Genomic DNA, 13,104 nt, shown 5'->3' with positions numbered 1-13,104 from the left:
GTGGCAGAAAGACTGACTATGGCCAAAATCTTTGGGGGACTACAGGCCCTTACCCAAGGGGTCACTCCCCACTCCCTGGTGTCTAGTGGTAGATCCCTGCTTGGGGATCACCCTCCTGTGGTGATCCCCAAGCAGGATTGCACTAAGGAGGGGTACCATTGGAAAGGGGTGATTCTCCCATTTCTAATGATAGCTCTTCCGTCTGCTTATAAGCTCGGGCACAAGGAGCACATAGGCAGCAAAAGGGAAACACGCCGATCAGATCATTTCACTTTCGTTTTCAGTGAAATTACGTCAGTGCGCCGTGCACATATGTCAGAATCTATTTCTCAAAATGCATTTAGCAAGCATGTTGCCATTATGTGAACATGTCTCATGTCTATATTTTCCACACAATTCATATCCTTTACATTACCACCACAGGTGTCATCAACTAAAAGGTTTGCACTCTGTGGTGTAGATTCTAGGTACATTATTAAACTTTCCCTCAAAAAACAACATTCAAACATTCAAAGAGGCCTGAGATGAAAATTCATCACAGAAAAGATGTTCCTCTTGTTTATGCACATGATATAAATAGATGTTTTGTGAATAACAACCATGGATGCCCCTTTGTAATAATGAGCAACAGCTCTTACCTTTCCTTAATCTTTCATGCAAGCAAATGCTGGTATTTTCTTTTTCACTGCAGGAAAATATGTTATGTTATGTTAGGTATTTTTATATAGCACACAGCTGCCTCAGTGAAGGGGCATCCTGGAGCTGGTATCCATGTCGGTAGAGAAGGAGGGGACTAAACCAAGGAGAACAGGTAGGTTTTAGTGGCTTTACAGAATGACAACAGGCAATTCAGGTGCCAAATCTGGATAGGGAGGAAGTTCCACAGTTCATGGCAAGATACCGGAAGGACTGACCCCCAGTACGGAAGCGCTGCACCTGAGGTACCGTAGCCAGATATTGCTCAGCCGAGCATAGCTGGCGGGTGGGTACATAGGGCACCAACAGATTGGACAGAATCTCAGGGGAAGAAAGTGTAAGTATTTTGAAAGTCAGGCAGAGAGTTTTGAATTCAATCATTTTGGACATGGGTAACCAGTGTAAACGGCAAATGGCCCCCGACACGGAACAGGTTCTAGGGAGCCTCAAAAGGACTCAGGCAACTGCATTCTGGACTCGCTGCAAACGTATCACTTCTGCCTTGTTAGTGCCTAACAGGAGTGAATTTGCATAGTCCAGTCTGGACAAAATAGATGCCTAGACTATCAACTGGCGGGTAGAGGGATCAAAAAAATATGGGCCTAAGTCCCCGGAGGAGGCCAAAGCAGGTGCCAGCAACCTTCTTAGTATGTTCCTGAAACCCAAGAGTGGAATCGAGCCAAACCCCAAGATTTTTTACTACCAATTTAAGGGAGGGGGCGTTGCTCAAGGTCGCAGGCCACCATTATGTACTCCAGTCCCCCTTATCTCTCACCAACAACAGCACATCTAACTTATTGGCATTGAGCTGAAGGCAGTTGGTGGTCATCCACCACACGACCACCGCTAGGCCGCTCTGAAATTTGGAGGCGCCCTGCGTGGGGCCGTCGGAGAGGGCCACTACCAACGGCGTATCATCTGCATACAAGATCATGGTCAAGCCATAGACCCTTGCCACCGCAGCTAGGGGTTGAACATACAGATTGAAAAGTACGGGGCTCAGAGCCGAGCCCTGAGGCCCCTGCCTGATGGGTTGAGCGCGGGAGAGAGAGATAGGGCAGTCACTTGGAATGTTCTGTTAGAAAAAAAAAATCGAAAACGGTCCAAGGCGAGACCTACCACCCCAGCCTCGTCAAGGCGATGTTAGAGGATCCGGTGAGAAATTGTATCAAAAGTGACGCTTAGATCGAGCAATATCAGGGTATGTCCCCATATGGTCTTCTCCTTTGCCCGATTCTGGACATCGTCTTTATGAGAGTGTTGGACCTGGGCCTTTTTGCAGGGTTATCCCAAAATGTTTTACCTTTCTCCTGTATATGACCTCTTTTTACTGGCTTTAGGACCTTGGGCACTTTACCACTTCTAATCAGTGCTGAAGTGCTGTCTCCTTTAAACATGGTGTGATTGCTTTACACTTGTTTGACATATTTAATTTACCTGTAACTGTGTATGGGATACATAGGTCCTGTAAATTAAATGCTACTGGTGGGCCTGCAACTCGGCTTGTGCCACCCACAGAAGTAGTTTTTCAAACCTGTCCCAAGCATGCCACTGCAGGGTCTGCATGCAGTTTACTGCCACGTTGACTGGGCATTTAAAGATACTTGCCAAGCCTGAAACTCCCCTTTTACTACATACATCATTTTATTACATATAGGCCACCCCTAAAGTAGGCCCTAGGTAGCCCTATTGTCAAGGTGCTGTGTATGTGGAAGGTATGACATGTGCCGTTATTGTTTGACATGTTCTGTTAGTGACAAACACTCTATTTTATTTTCCACAACAGTGAGTGCTGCTCCTCTTACAGGTTAGCACTGAGAATTCCCTCACATGTCTGTCAGTGGTAATTTCTGATCCGGAAGGAACAGCCTTGTCATGTTTGCTATGTTTGGAATAGTGGTGATAAATTCTGCTTATTAGTGTAGGTGAATTTTGTATTACTATTGTAGAAGTGCTACTTTTAGAAAGTGAGCATTTCAATGTGCTTATGACTCTTTGTGCTTTGCAGTCTGACTTCAAACCACATCTAGAGCAGAGTGACAGCTAGGGTGTGTGCATACATTCCAGACAGACATCACACAGGGTGGTTGGGGGTGTAACAGAGCTACATCTGCATACTGAATGGTCTTCCTAGGCTGAGAGAGAGGAAGGCGGGCACCCTTACAAGTGTATAGGTTGTGTCTTGACCTCGCACAAAGGGCTCATTAACCCTTGCTTTACTTCTGGAGATAGAGCTGGGTTGATTGGGGGTGTTGTGCACCTGTAAGGTTCTTTTGAAGTTATCTCCACATCGAAGACATTTTGAGTTTAAGTACAGGCCCCATGATTTAAGACACTGCGTGGGACTTGTAACCAGATGCTGTTGACTCCACAGACTGCACCTTGTCAGAAGAAATTGTTATGCTGCCAGGAGCAACCACCATTTGACTACCTTGTTTGTTGTGCTGACCTGTAGCTTGCTGGGCTGCAAGAAGGACTTCCTATTTCCTACAAAGTCCCTGTGTGCTGGTCGCCTGCCTACATTCTTGCTAGGGTGTCCCCAGTGATCTCCAAGGGCTGGGTGGATCCCTCCCTGTTTCCTCTATACATTTTGGATTTTGCAAGTGTTTGGAGCTTCCTGCACCAATGTAGGATGAGCGCTTTGCAATCCATTTTTGAACCAAAGTTAATGCTGCATTTCCTGGCTCAGAAGCTGAGGCAGTGATCAAATGAATAAGCATGTGGAGAGCACTTTCCTGGGGATTGATTTTGGGTCCTACTGAGAAGCAGGTGGTAAGCGCTTCAGTGGACTCCTGTACCCAAATGTCAGCCGTCAGTGTGGGTCAAGCGCTCTAGCGCCAGAGAAGCCATGCTGCCTTTCTGATTCCCCTCGTGGCTATGCCCCTTCGACAACAGCATCAGGAGTGCAGTGTTGTTCCACTCTGGGAGATGGGCTGAAGAGAAGGAGAAGTAGAAGGGTGGCTGCAGGCAGTCTCTGTCGTGACCGGCAAGTGCGGATGAAGCTGTGTTGCCTAGCAACCTTCAACAGCTGCTTCCCAGCATTTTCCAGATGTTGGAGGATTCTGCAAGGCCTTCCCTGCTGTAGGCAGCCCCCTGTGTTCAGCCTTTCGGGAAGCAGCAGCCCTGGAGTGGGCCCGCACTTGCTGCAGGTTCAGAGTTGCCAGGCGTGTCCACATGTGGTGCAGTCACTGTCCTGGTCCTGAGGGTCCAGGGCTGACATACCTCCATGGTTCTAAATTGGCTTCTTGGCTTTGTCGTTCCAGAGGGATCGTATTTCCTAGGCACTTGAGTGCTCGTTGAATCTACCACATTATTTGGAGTAGGTGTACAGGGGGGAGTCCTGCAGCCTATGTTGCCTATCCTGCTTGTCCTGCATTCTTGTGGGGTGAATCCTCTTGAGAGGACCTCGAGTACGATGCAGGCTTGGGGTAACACTCAAGGTGCCCATGGTAGGATCTGTAATGCCCGAGATGACTTCGCGGGTGGGAACTCACTGAAGTACTGTAATTGCTGGAGTAGGCACACCACAGCCTCTGTCGGTGAGAACAGGGTTGGAGTACGAAGTGCGGAAGTGCCCTATACAGATCCTTCAGGTCAGTGAGCTGGCAGCAGCATTGTTGACAGCGGCAGGTTATTTTTCCCCTCTCTGGCAGCTGAAACACATAATTCGAGATGCAGGTACCCAGAGGAAGGAGAAGTATTTGCAGTTCCTGAGACTTCTTGAACAGGGGGCAAGCTCTCTCTCAAGCCCTTGGAGATATTCAGAGAAAAAAGTTGGTGCCAACAAAGTTCCTCTGGGATTCATAGACCAGTTCTGCCTGGCTCATGCCAGGTTCACTCCAGGAGGGGGAGACAGCTTTGTGAGAGGCAGCCACAGTCCATTCAGGTGCAGGTGACAACTCCTCCTACTAAGGTAAACACAGTCAGGTCTATTCAGCCTGGCTATAAGTCACCAAGGAAAGGCAGGACACACCGAAAGCCCCCACCCCTTGTATCTGTCTAATGTAAATACACATCCCCAGCTCCTGTCACTCTCAATCCAGACGGGGCATACACAACCAGGCAGAGGCACACAAGATGGTTAAGCAAAAACCAAGTGGCATTTTGAAACACATAATATAATAATCATCTTCACTTAAAGATGTATTTTGAAATTCTCCATCTTGTCCCAATGGAAAGTTACACATGTAAAATGATACTAATTGTAACCCTGGGTGCTCAAGGACTTTCTAAAAGCGCTCAAGAAGCAATAAACAATTGTATTATTCCACAGATTCTGTTTCCTCTGGGTGGTTACAATATTAGGGGAGAAAAACACCCCACTCCTCCCTGTGTAATCAAACGATTAGGCATACATTGAAAGTCCACTTGCATTGAAGCACTCCACTTATAACGGCTTGAAATAGCTCAAATAATTAGATAACACAAAATTATCCAAAAGTTCTTGATGATTTTCTTCTTTTATTTCTTGTTAAATTCCAATCCCAAACCAACGCGTTTCGCCGAGGTTATAAAACACCTATCGGCTTCCTCAGGGCTGGAAATAATACAGAAATGTTTGCGTCTTAGTATTACATACATTTTCCAATTAAATTTCTAAAATTAAAATAGATAGAGCCCCATATGGCCCATAGAAAACATGTGCCTTTCAGATTTTACTAATTTAGTGAATACATGCATATAATACCTGGTCATTCAATTATATTATGACACTCTTGGGATAAATCTGTCTAAGACATCTGTAATCCAAGTGAAAAGTATAGTCGCAACATACTTCACAAAGTGACTTTAGTTGACCAATACTAAGCCATGCATAAATAAAAGTGAACAGCCTCTTGTGAGATCGCTTTTATAAATCTGCTTATAGCCCCAAAACCAATAAGTTTATTTCAACAATTTATTATTATTATTGTTAGAACCGGCTGTCTCTAGTTGGCAGAGGTATGCACTTCTGACAAATAGGGACACACCTTTTCTAGTCAGGGCAAGGGGATCACATCCTTTGATAACCCCTGCTCACCCCCTTGGTAGCTTGGCAGAGCAGACAGGCTTATCTCAGAGGCTGTGTGTTAAGCATTTATGACCACATACAGTAATAAAGTGAATACACTACAAATGGACACGACACAGTAGTATTATAAAAATAAGGATTTTTATATAAGGCTTAGCACAAGACCAAATAACGACAAAAATATACCACAATCTTAATAAATACTCTTGGAAGGAAAAATGATAGTTCAAGTGTAGTTTCTTCTGAGCACAAAGTCTTTAGTATCAAAAGCAACTCTTCTTCTTTAAAACAAAGTTCTTGGCAACAATGTAACTCACACGGGAGTCACACGACATCGAGGCAAAGTTAATCCAAAGGGTTCGGCGTCGACAGCGAGGAGCGCTACGTTGAGCCCGGAGTCACACGGACCCCCAACAACACAGTACCTTAGGAAAATGAAGCACACGATGATCAGTGGCGTCGAGCAATCCGGCGTCGCGTCTTCGGTGTCGATCAGGCCTCAGCAGTCGTCGATGTCGATGATGCTGTTGCAAGAGTGAGCAGCGTTCACGGCGTCGAGAGGGCACGCAGTCGATGCGATCAGCAGCGGTGCAGACACGAGGTCCCTTGGAGCTGGAGCCGAACTCACTACTCACTGGCGTTGCTGCTGGCGTCGATCAGGCCCGGCGGGCGGCGTCGAGGAAGCGGGACACTTGAGCCGTCACTCACGGTGTCGAGCTGGATTCGGCGACGTCCGTCGGTGTCGAGATTGCTGGTTTCAGAGGTGCTGGATTCACAGGTTCCAGCAAATAGCACTTGTAGCAGGTGAAGTCCTTTAGCCCTGTGACTTCAACAGGAGACTGGCACTCTTCCAGTCCTTGGAGATTTTCTTAGCAAGCGTGAGAGTACACACACAGTTCCTCTCTCCTGGTTCCTTGGCAAAAATAAAGAAGCACTGCAGGATTCCCCCCAGCAAACAGCACACTGGCAGAAGGGGTAGGCAAGTCCTTGGATCAGCAGGCTTCTTGTCCTTGGTTCAGGTTTCCTTGTCAGAAGTGATCTAAATTCTTGGTTCAGGGGTCCTTCTCTTATACCCCTTTTTGGCTTTGATCCCTTTGTCCATGCAGGGGAATTTCCCAACATCCTGGGTCTGTTGTGGGTGGAGCCAGGCAGAAGCACCTGGCCTATTCACTGAGCAGGGCTGGGTCCTCAGACGCCCAGCAGGAGGTGGAGCCAGCATTGTCACTGGCAGGAGCAGAGCTATCGGCCTCCTGGCAGGAGGTGGGGCTAGGATCGTCCATGGCAGGCACAGAGCCATCAGTCGCTTGGCAGGAGGTGGAGCCAGCATTGTATCAGGCAGGGCAGGCTATCAGCAACTACTCTCCCCCTACTCTCAACGCAAATGTCCCACTCATCCCACACTGACTCATTCAGACCTCTGGAGCCACCCAGCTCCTGTCACACACACACAAGACCAGCAGAAACCAGAAATGGTTAGACAAGAAAATAGACACTTTCTAAAAGTGCTATTTTCAAACCCAGAGTCCAAAAACCATCCACACCAACGGATGCGTAATTAAACCCCGAGTTCAGGGATACCAAACTCGACATTGCACCATGCTCCCCGAGCCAGCTAGGATCATAGCATTAATAATCCCGGCGGCCCATTCTAACTAACGGAGAGCAGGTTACCTCGCAATAGTGAAGAACGAAGATGGCTGTCATTCACTATTTAGGACATGCCAACTTGGTCAGGCTTGTCCTACCTTATACTTACAATGCACCCTGCCCGCGGGCCTACCATAGGGGTGACTAACATGAAGTTAAGGGAAGGTTTGAGGGACTGGCAAGTAGGTATACTTGCGCAGCCCGCGTGACAGTACCAGACTGCACGTAGGTCTCGCAATGACCGACCCGTAGACATTCTTTTACGAGGCCGCTCCTGTGGGTGGCACAACACGTGCTGCAAGCCCACGAGCGGCATTTGGATTTACAAGCCCCGGCACTCCTGGTGCACTAGACTAGGGACTGACAGTAAACCAAATAAGCCAAACATGGAATACAATCGATACATCAATTTAACATAGGGAGCACTTGCGCAGTGGCACTGATCAGCAGTGGCACAGCGCCCAAAGCATATACCAGCAAAACATCGTAAAACAGTGGAGGCAAACAGAAAAAATGGAGGAGAGACTCAAGCCAATGATGTCAGGTCTAACAATTATTAATTGGAAAATGTATGTAATACTAAGACGCAAACATTGCTGTATTATTTCCAGCCCTGAGGAAGCCAATAGGTGTTTCATAACCTCGGCGAAACACGTTGGTTTGGGATTGGAATTTAACAAGAAATAAAAGAAGAAAATCATCAAGAACTTTTGGATAATTTTGTGTTATCTAATTATTTGAGCTATTTCAAGCCGTTATAAGTGGAGTGCTTCAATCTATGTGAACTTTCAATGTAAAATGATACTAGGCAGCTTCGATTATAACCTATGTGACAGACAGTCTTGCAATAGTAAAACATGAAATGCACAGTAATAGTAATGTCTGGGTCTTAGGGGGCTCCCAAGCCAGAATGGTGTAAATCTTAGGTTGTAGGGGCACTACCTGGCCATTTCCTACCTGGTGCCCTAAGTACACCACAGACCCCTGCCCAATCTGGCACTGACTGGCTTGATCATTGTGCCTGCAGGGCCTTCAATACTTCAAAGAGGTGCTTTATGTGATCTTCCCAGCTGGAACTGAACACTGCAATGTCATCCAGGTAGGCAGCACTGACATTCTCCAGCCCAGCCAATACCTGATTGACCAACCCCTGAAAGGTAGCAGGGGCATTCTTCAACCCAAAATGCATCCCCAGAACTGGTAGGGCCCCTCTGGTGTTGAGAACGCACACCACTCCTTGGCACCATCAGCCAAGGCAATCTGCCAGTAACCGGATGTTAAATCAAATGTGCTGAGGAACTTTGCAGCTCCCAACCGATCTATGAGCTCATCAGCTCTGGGGTTAGGGTGTGCATCAATCCTAGTGATAGCATTGAGCCCATGGTAGTCCACGCAGAACTGAAGTTCAGACGTGGCTCTGGGTGCAGCAGCCTTTGGGACCAAGACCACTGGGCTGGCCAAAGGACTGTTGGAGGGCTTTATCACTCCTAACACCAGCCTCTTCGAAACCTCTTCTTCAATGCTGGCTCTGATCCTGTCAGTCAGCCTGTAAATGTTGTGCTTCACAGGAGGATTGTCTCCAGTGTCCACAATGGGTACACCAATGGGTGACACTTTGGGTCAGGGATAACAGGGTGACAAACTGTTCCAACAACTGGCAACAGTCACTCTACTGCTCTGGGGTCAGGGTGAGGGAGAGGTTTATACCTTCCAATTACCCATTGTGCTCCATGGTAAAGAGGAAGTCAGGGAGAAGCTGACTCTCTGCTTTCACCCCATTATCTGTCGCTAAGAGCATGCTTACTTCAGACCTCTCAAAGTGAGGTTGGAGGAGTTTCACATGTAGGGCCGGCAAAGGGTTCCTGGGAGTCTGCAAGTTTCTAGGAACTTCCCTGCCTCTCCCTCATCATCCTTGTCCACTATCCCCCCTATCTGTCAATCTACTATCCCAGTTCTCTTAGGAACAAACAGACTCCCCCCTCTTCTGACAATACTTAGACCCCCCAATAACTTAGATCTATCCTCCTTGTCCCCCCACCCAATTACCTGACCCCCCTATAACCTTGAGAGCTAACTTTTCTAGGAACTCCCCTGTCTCTTCCTCATCATCCTTGTCCACTACCCCCCCATCTGGCAATCTACTATCCCAGTTCTCTTAGGAACAAACAGACTCCCCCCTCTTCCGATAACACCTAGACCCTCCAAACTCCTTAGACCTATCCCCCTTGTCCCCCCACCCAATTACCTGACCCCCCTCCCCTTTGTTGCATGTTGATAAACTGCAGATCCGCCTCCCGCCACGCAACTGAGATCGCCAAAACCATTCTCAGTGAAAACATAGACATCGCATTCCTAACTGAAACTTGGCTCAACGCCCACTCCACTCCTATCCTCGACTTGCTCCTTCCCCCAGGCTATTCTATCATTAAGAAAGATAGAATCGAGCAAATAGGAGGAGGCCTTGCCCTTATCTTTAAAGATGAACTTGACATCTCACTTGTCCATCTCCAAGACCCTTCATCCTTTGAATACCTTTGCGCCAATCTCACTATTCCTGGCTCTCTCACCATTCGGCTTCACACTATCTACCACCCCCTGGAAATTGTCTTGCCTTTACTGAAGAGATGTCTGATCTTATTATTCAAGCATCACTCTCCCACTCCAAGAATCTCTTCCTTGGTGATTATAACATCCACTGGAACAAAAATGATGACCCTGCTGTTATCCTATTTAAAGACGCTTTGGGCATCACCGACCTAACCCAATTCTGCCATGCCCCCACTCACAAAAAAGGTGCCACCCTCGATGCTATTTTGACGAACAAGGATCTGGCCTCTCGCTCTAACATACTTTCTGTTGACTGGTCTGATCACCACCTTATCCTCTTTACCTTCAATAGCTCCATTGCTCGCCCCGCCCCTATCATCACTTTACCTATGAAACCTACTCGCAACCTTCACCTTATTCCACCTGGTGAATTGGAATCCACAATTAAAACTCACTTACTTCTCCCCCTTCCTCTCACAACACCAACGACCTAACTGATCATTACAATAATTCTATTCTTGAAGCCCTCGACCTTATTGCCCCAATCAAACTCAAAAAACAAAAAAACATCACTCCCAAGTTCTGGTTCAACTCTGAACTCAATATTGAAAGACGTGCCCTCAGGCAATCAGAACATGCTTGGAGGAATCATCCCACCGCTGATAACCTGGCTCTCCTGAGAATCAACAGAGCCCATTACAAAAAACATATCTTTAATGAAAAGGCCTCCTTTCTCCGGTCACAACTTGCCCAGGCCAGAAACCGCCCCAGAGAACTCTTTAACATTGTTAAAAAACAAACTTCCTCTTGCCCTCCTAAATTAGGAGCCTCTGTGGAAAGATGCAAAGAAATTGCCAGATTCTTTACGAATCAAGTCAACATGATCGAACTATCCTTCTCTTCCCCCCTCTCTCTCTCCAACCTCTCCTCAACCAACACACCCCCCAACATTCCTAATCCACTTTTGTCCTCTTTTGCCCCACATCTCGATCCCTCTCAACCCCTCCCTGCTCTCCCCCAACCTGACTCCTCTCTCACGGGTCACCTTGCTAAAAACAATGCTTCTCGGAGTGAATTTAGACCAGTATCAGAAACCACTATCATCAACATCATTTCTAAACTCAAACCATCCTCACACTCCAAAGGTCCTCTTCCCGCCCATTTAGTTCAAGAACTCAAATACATCATTGCCCCAATATGGACCGATATCATCAACTCCTCTCTTTCCACTGGCTGTGTTCCTGCCTCCCTTCAACTAGGTCAAATCTCCCTATTCTTAAAAACACCTCTGCTGACCCTGAATGAATGAATGAATTTGGAATTTGTAATGCGCAACTTAACCCGGAGGCATCAAGGCGCATCTGTTGGAATCAGCTGAGTGATCAGAGGCACCCGATAGAGGCGAATTACAGTTAGGACTCTGCGAAAAGCCAGGTTTTTAGATTCTTACGAAAAAGGGCAAGAGACGGCTGGCCCTTTAGGCCAGCTGGAAGCGTATTCCAGAGTCTAGGGGCAAGGGAAAAGAAGGCCCTCCCTCCCCACCTGTCCTTGATGGTTCGGGGGATAGACAGAATCTTTTTGTGGGCCGATCGCAGGGCCCTGCCCGGGGTATAGAAGGACACGAGAGACCCGATGTCCTCAGCACCTAGACCGTGTAGAGCACGGTAGGTAAGGACAAGAACCTTAAAGTTAATCCTGGCCTGCACGGGCTGCCAGTGGAGGTGTTTTCTAATCCCTAAGGCAGAGGTACGTCTGGGGGCATCAACTACAAACCTCGCCGCTGCGTTTTGGACAACTTGAAGGCGATAAATAAGCTTTTTGCTTATGCCAAGGTAAAGGGCATTGCAGTAGTCCAGGCGAGGAGAGATGAGAGCAACTGAGACCTGTTTCCGGGCGTCAGGGGAGAGGTAGTGTACGAGTTTCCTAAGGATCCTCAGTACACCACAGCAGGTGGAAACTGTCTTATTGACTTGTTTGTCAAAAGTAAGTGTTGTATCGACAATAACCCCCAAATTCCGGGCAACTAGGGATGGCTTGGGGCATGTTCCAAGGGCCGGCGGCCACCAGTCCTCCGACCAAAGATCTTGTTTGCCACCAAAGATGAGGACCTCAGTCTTTTCCCCATTAAGTTTGAGGAAGTTGGAGGTCATCCATCCTGCCACGGCTTCCATGCAGTTCTTAAAATTTAAGAACGTGGACTCCACAGAATGGGAAAGGGATACCATGATCTGGGTGTCGTCAGCGTACGACAAAACTTCCAGTCCGTATGATCTAACAAGTTTTGCAAGTGGGGCCACATATATGTTGAAAAGTGTGGGGCTCAGAGATGAGCCCTGTGGGACCCCACATTGCAAAGGCTTGGCAGAGGAAAGGAAGTCTCTCAGTTTGACCTTTTGAGCACGCTGGTTGAGGAAGGATGTCAGGAGACCCAAAGCCGGTCCTTCCACTCGCCATCTCACCGAGACGCGAGGCCAGGATAGAGGGAGACCGGGTGTCAAAAGCGGCTGTAAGGTCGAGCAGGATCAGAAGGGTAGTCTGACCACTGTCGACCTTAGTGTGGATGTTGTTAACCACCACTGTGAGGGCTGACTCGGTGCTGTGCGCCTTCCGAAAACCATGCTGAGAAGGGTCTAGCAGGCTAGCGTTGTCAAGGAAGGCATTGAGATGGTAATTGAAGTGGGCCTCGAGCATCTTGGCAGGGGCAGGGAGAAGGGATATGGGACGAAAGTTTTTTAGAATCCTGGGATCCAGAGTTGGCTTTTTCAATAAAGGCTTGACAATGGCTAACTTCCAGGTTGCGGGGAAAACGCCGATGGAAATTGCCAAATTCATTACATCAAGATATGGGGCAGCAGGACCTCACTGCAATTTTTCAACATTTTGAGAGGGCAGGGGTCCAAAGGGGATCCCGATTTGAGTTTATCAAGAAGGTCATTTAGTACTTCAAGGGTCAGTGAGGGAAAATTGGACAGGTGGCCTCCAGGGGCCGGGAGCGTACTAGGCCAAGAAAGGGGGACAGATGGCAGGGCAGGGTCCTGGGTAGAGTTGAGGGCTTCTAAGGCAGAATAAATGTCCACGATTTTGGTGTGAAAGAACGTGGAGATCTGATCCCAAAGTTTTTGAGATGCGACAATGGGATCGGGATGCTGAACGAGCAACAGAGAGTCCACAATATTGAAAAGATCTCTAGGGGAACTGAGGGA

This window comes from Lissotriton vulgaris, chromosome 8, assembly GCF_964263255.1.
Source record: "Lissotriton vulgaris chromosome 8, aLisVul1.2, whole genome shotgun sequence".
Classification (NCBI taxonomy): Eukaryota; Metazoa; Chordata; class Amphibia; order Caudata; family Salamandridae; genus Lissotriton; species Lissotriton vulgaris.
Note: the sequence above shows the minus strand (reverse complement) of the source record.